This window comes from Haemaphysalis longicornis, unplaced genomic scaffold (assembly GCF_048455015.1).
Source record: "Haemaphysalis longicornis isolate Haplotype H1 unplaced genomic scaffold, Haemaphysalis longicornis Haplotype H1 scaffold_11, whole genome shotgun sequence".
NCBI classification, from domain to species: Eukaryota; Metazoa; Arthropoda; class Arachnida; order Ixodida; family Ixodidae; genus Haemaphysalis; species Haemaphysalis longicornis.
The window spans coordinates 122,487,660-122,494,131 of record NW_027526214.1 but is presented as its reverse complement, the minus strand read 5'-3'; positions in this window follow the sequence as shown (position 1 = coordinate 122,494,131).

Below are 6,472 nucleotides of genomic sequence, written 5' to 3'. Positions count from 1 at the left end.
CAGAGAGGTCGGCAGACGAGCTGACGTCCACGCTGGCCACCGTTGTGACGTTGGCCAGTCGGCCAAACTTGGGCGTAATTCGACGCGCCTTCATAGTTTCAAACGTACGGCAGTGGTGAATCACGTCGGTGACCGTATTCAAGTTGTCCTTGCCGATAAGGAAATTATATACGTCTTCCGCGATCCCCTTGAGGACATGCCCAACTCTGTCATCTTCTGGCATGCTGGCGTCAACGATCCGGCACAGCTTGAGGATTTCCTCAATGTAAGTTGTGCATGTTTCCCCGGGCACTTGCGCTCTCTGGAGAAGCGTCTGCTCGGCCCTCCTCTTCTTCGCTATCGAGTCACCAAATCCCTTCCTAATTTCTTCAACAAACCCTTCCCATGTGGTCAACGCTGCCTCATGGTTTTCAAACCACGTCAGTGCTGTCTCGTCCAAGTAGATTTCGACGTTCGCGCGTCGGGCCACAGCGTCCCAGCGGTTATATTTAGTCACTCTTTCATAATGAGCGAGCCATTAATCCACGTCTTCTCCGGCCTTCCCTGAAAATGACCGGGGTTCCCGATGGGGCTGCCAGCTGCCCGTCGGTGGTGTCTGGGAACTGCCTGCAGGCGGAGCCATCGTTTCTTGGATGGGCGGGAGGCCAGCAACGCGACGGCTTCGGCGCAGATCCAGGGACTCTGTTGTCCGCGGCGTCGTACCCCGCACCTCTCTCCAAAAACTGTTACGGTGACGCTCAGGCGTTGAGGGGTGAGCTGAGGGTTTATTTAAAAACACCTGGGTGAGGACCGTTGCTGAGCGTCGAGTCCGAGCCCTGGATACGCGAAAAAGCACCTCGTTCTTCTCTTCGTAGTCCCGGCATTTTCGCCAGCGGGATTGGCCTGTGCCATAGTCAATGCCATCTTCTGTGCACAACATTCAACAAGTTAGGTAGCGTTACAATATATATGTATATATATATATACTGGCTTTTCCCGGAATAAACTTTCCTTCCTCTCTAGTTCCTTATCGTTCTTCCACAGTAGTGTTTTTAATCCGTATTTTCCTATGTACTTTTGGACATGAAATCTTTTAATAGGCTTGTTCTGTATGCTATTGTGCTTTCTGATTGTTTTTGCGTATTTGGAAAAATGGGGAATTGTTAAACGTTGCGTCCTTAACTCTTTTACACAGAAGGTAACCCAACAATTTCGAAAGCGACACAATGATATAATTAGCGAATAAATCGTATCTGTGTGCGAACAGGTAGGAATGTTTTTATGTCTCTAGTAAACATTGTTGCAATCCGTGCCTACTATCTAGACTCATTTGTGCAATTGATGAATATACTACGTGGAAATGAATAATTCTGGGAACATTTTGGCCACCAAATCTCTGCGGTCGCCACGGTGAAAGTCTTGGAGTGTGGCGGCACGTTTTCGGGCCCTGAAAACTCTTCCACCGACATTCTTAAGGATTTTTATAACTTTTTCATCAAGGTCCCCCGTCACAGCGTCGCGCATTCCTGGAACGAGATGGCGTCAGTTTGTTATCTTTTGAAGTATTCTTCGGAACGTGGTTTTTTTCGCGCTGCGTGTGTCTTCCGTTTGTTGTATTTTGCAACGTTAGCTTCCTTTTCGAGTGTGTGACCGCATAAGAATATATCTTTGTGAATTGTTCCCAACCTACGCCATCACTGGTCCATGAATCACACGCCCGGCAGCTTAACACGTCTCCTCAAAAGTAGGTTTCAAGCGCTGTTGCTAAAGTTTTAATCACAATATATGAAGGAAATGCGAGCCTCTCCACACGCAACAATAATTCTGCCACAACTGAAAAGTGTTCTTGAACACGGAAATATGGTTTAATATTAACCGTCCATTTCTTAAGGGAGGGTCGCGACCCTTTCTTAGCACGCATTTATCTTTTGAGAAGTGTTTTCAGCAGTTACTGCGTCTCTAAACTGCTCTTTCACCAGGCAGGTTGGTTGCACCTTGCAACAAATGTATTTCCTAAATGTCACGTCAGAATTCACAATATGGTTGAGTAACGAAGAGAGTCTGTTGGCTACTTTGCTTGACGAGCCTTCCTCCTACTTAACGGAGTAGCCTTGAGCCCCGTCGCGCGATCTTGATTGGGGGTCGGCCTGAGCCCTTTTATGGCAGAAGTGAAATCAGTGCCTGATGATGTGTGCGGAGATTGATGCCTTTTCCTCACAGGTCAGCTTTCCAGTGTTCGCATGACCAAGAGCATGCGGTGCTTTCCTTTCTCAAACTGCTTACTTGCGTTCTGGCGAAGAAAGCATGCGTGACGCAAAAGCGACAGTACGAAGCCCATGATTGGCGCGCTGCTGTGTGACTGCTCCGATTCAACATTTTGATGCATCAGTGGAAATGATAGCTGGAAGTACGAGGACAAACATCTGCAAGACAATATCTGAGGATGCGACCAAATTTACCACCCGAAAAATATTACTCACCTCAGCACACCAGGTACATCATTGGTCATTCAGAAAGGGAGCCCTTATTGGCTTTACCTTATCGGTTAAGTGTTTCACTAACGTAGCCTAATATGCATATTGATACCTAAGGAAAGGAGTTAAGCAGCATTGCTTAGAACTGGAGTTACCAGAATCGTATCTACTTTCCCTGGCAGTGGCGAAATATTGGAAGGTGTCACCATGTCGCCATGAATACAAACTCCAAAGAAACAATCACAGTTCAGATTCCGATACTGCGACATTGATACGCTGTACCACTGTCTCAACTTGTTTAAGATGCTCCTCAATTGAGTTACCGAAACAATGACTTCGTCAGAGTGAAAGAGGACCCAAGCACATTTTCTTAACATGAGTGACATCATACTCTTGAACGTCGAGGTTTTGACGCTAGCCCAAAACATATGGTTTTGAATTGGTACAGCATTTTATGTGTAATAAAAGTATTGAAGTCCCTACTGTCAGTGTTGAGGATAACGTGGTGGTAAAACATGAAGCAACACAACCATGTTCGGCAGCGGGAAGCAGTCCTGGGGTAGAATATTGCACTACAAACCGTGGGGCCTGTAGGCGGGCTTTCAGGTGTCATCGAAGAGCCAGGGGCAGTGTTTTTATCTAGTAGGCGTACACGTCGGGCCTAGCTGCGTTCATTTGTGCTCCTCTGAATTGTCAATCACGTGCCAAAGAGGGAAGATGTCAAAAATTCATGGACCATTGGGTCCCAATAAAAGACAACAGACGAGCCTTGCGACGCTTTGTAGAGAACTGGGAAGCGCCAAAAGCGAGCATGTAGACGTTGAACGTATGGTCCCATCGGGACCTATGTTTTATTCGTCGATCCGGTGTCAGTAGGAACGGATGCCGTGGAGTGACGCTGGCAACAGCCATCACCTGGGTGTGGCTGCTTATCTCCCGGGAATTCCTTCAGAATTGGCGCTTCCACAACCTCGATGCTACAATAATGACTGAGGGACGTGACCGACCCACCAACAGCGTTCAGAATAACACCAGTTGAATAAAGGTTCCAGAAATATATAAAAAGAGCAAGGAGACAGTGTTGCTATCCTCAAGATTAAAACCGAATGTATACGGAATAATGCACAGGATACAATAGTCACTCATCGTAAACGCGCGTTTGCACGCTCTGTATTCACAATCCCAGTCACCTACCCTGGAAAATGTTTTTTTCTGTTTCACTTGCACTATCAGAAGAAACGCATAGTAGAAAAGCACAATTTGTCGAATCGACAGTATGTTTCTCTTCATACTGTTATGATACATCAAACACTGACAGCTAGAACAACACTGCCACCCACCAACTATGGTATTTTTTACATTATTGTGCCTATGAGATGGTTTGTAGGAACATGAAATGTGCTTAATGACATTAGCTTTATAATGCGCCACTAAAAATATTTCGCAATAATAACAGTGCCTGTCGTGGTATAATAACAAAGAACGAGATTACTGGGAGGAAATGGTTAATTGTAGAATTACCACAATAATACGGCTTTCTATAAGGTAAACTACAGAAATGAATCCGGAACGCACCGTTCCTCGCAGCTCTTCAATTGAGTATACTGTAACGTCAAACAAAATTTTGCATACCGCCACGGGAAGAAACAATTCAGGGGCATAATAGAACAGTAATAGATTCACCGCCACACCATTACAGTCGGATTGGCGGTATACGTTCTTGGGGCAGCACAAATCCTTAAACGTAATACGTTTTTTCTCGGTATATTTCTTGATTACCCACATAACAGATTCCTGAGAGCATTAAGTAAATTGTGTGCTGCGCAGTGATGGTCATTTATACCTCGATTTCTTCCGGTAAAAGTTGCTCACTAGCCGAAAGCTGAGCGCTGGTTTCAGATTTATGATATAGCGACAAGCCGAGAAACACGCTTTTTCGGAGATTGACCTTACCGTCATCTGTAAAAAAAGTCAGAAATACGCTCGTTGAAACGCTCAACATTTTAAAATGTACACCTCCGAATCTGTATAAACACTTTTGGCAAAGAATAGTTCGCTTGCGAAGTACTACATTGTAAATTTACTAAATTGATTTGGGATTACCACTTCACTGCGAATTTGATCATTTTAGCTCAGCTTCGAGCAGGACACGAAGAAACTACACCGTCAGCATTGATTTTTTAGTCTTTTTCTGGCTGCATTGACACGGTGACACGATCTCCGCAAGAGGGAATCGCCATGATCCTGAGATATAACAACAAATGCCGGACTGTAAAGTTCTCACTTTCCCTTTAAAATACGTTTTACCGCTATTCCAACTACTGCCTCCTCTTTCAACCTCACGTGTAATATAACGGCGTGTTCTCCAAATTTTGCCTTAGTGATAACTTTATTTTTTTAACCATTTGGTAATTACCAACTTGAAAACTACGCTTCTTATCGAAAAAAAAGCGCTCAAAAAGTTGTTTTTGTGCTGAGAAAAAGCAAAAGACGTCTCCTCAAGAAAAAGTATTTACTGAAGAAATCAGAACTAAAATGATTTCAAATGCTTTTCTTACTTTCTTTCTTACTTTCTTTGCTTTCTTACTTTTGTAAGAAAGTAATGCTTTCTAAGTAATGCGTTCTTACTTTTCTTACCTAAAAACATTACGCCACTATACAATCACTGTTGCAATCTTACCCAACCGCTGTTTAATATGCAGCATAAGAGTAACAATACTAAAAATCAAGTGCGACAACTGATTAGGTAAATTATTTCTCGAATGATCATGTACATTTATTTGTGCGTAGTTTTTGAACTTTCAGCCAGTTCCCAAGGGTGGTTGATGACGGACTCTATTCTGCGCAATTATCGTAGCGTATTTTCTTGTGCAAGAAAATTTCGCAGTGGAATGGCGTGTTATTATAAAGAAAACCAGTGAGGGGAAATTTGCAATTCATTTATTCCCCGGAATCACACTATAAGTGTGTTTCTCCGTATTCTGGACTGTTATAAAAATCGATCTTGCAGTATTGCTACTCTCATCCAGGGTGTGGACGAAGAATTTTTTCGGGTTCGGTTCGCGTTCGGGTTCAAGCCTTTCGGGTTCGGTTCGGGTTCAGTTCCGGCGCACCATTCCATTCCGGTTCGAACCGGTTCAAACGGGTTCGGAGGAAAAGGAAAGCAAGCGAGTTTTTTTCTGGTAATTTTTTTTTTGTGCTCGGTTTTCGTTTTCTTGTCAGGTTTCCTTGTCAAAAACGAAGCCATAATGTAGGTTTTTTTGTACAAATGTTTTGTTTTGGCCAAAAATAAGCAACCCTGCAACACTTTTTTCAACGTTGTTCGAAATCTTGAATGCTTGCAGCAAGTAGTCAACTAACACATCCAGTACTTAGATCAGGGAGTCGGAAAGTCCCTCAGACAGAAAGTACTGCTCTGTACCCAACAGATAGCTTACAAACTTGCTTGAAATATTTTTATCTCTTCCCCAGTCTTGGCGTTCTTCTACCGCTGGAATGACGTCATTAAAGCGATGTAGCGGCTATGTGCCGGCTTTCCTTAAGTTGCGACATTAAAATGAAACCACAAAAGCGAAGCAGAAACGGAAGGCGTATCTGCTGGGACGAGCAACTCCTGCACTGCTCCTCTGTGCTGGCAATAGCTATAACTTTTGCAGTGCTTCAAGATGCGAAAATAAGAGTGAGAGCTTTGATATAAAGTGTTGAAGAGGTCCATTAATTCTAAGATGTACTGAGAAATGTTTTCTATAGTAGGTCCACGATTACAACATTAACTTAAGCGAAATGAAAAACTCGCTCGGACACAAAAGACTAAGTATTTGTATGAATTTGAAAGCCCTGCTTTTTATGGCCGCAAGTTTATTTTTATTGGTTTAGTTTCTTGCATTTTTATAATTTATTTTAATTTTATGCTTGGATCATAACACGGCAGTTTTATACCGCGCAGTTGTTTTGTTGAGGAAGAAAATGACGGACGATTACGACACTCGCTAATGCGAAATTTGAGCGCAGCGCGAACT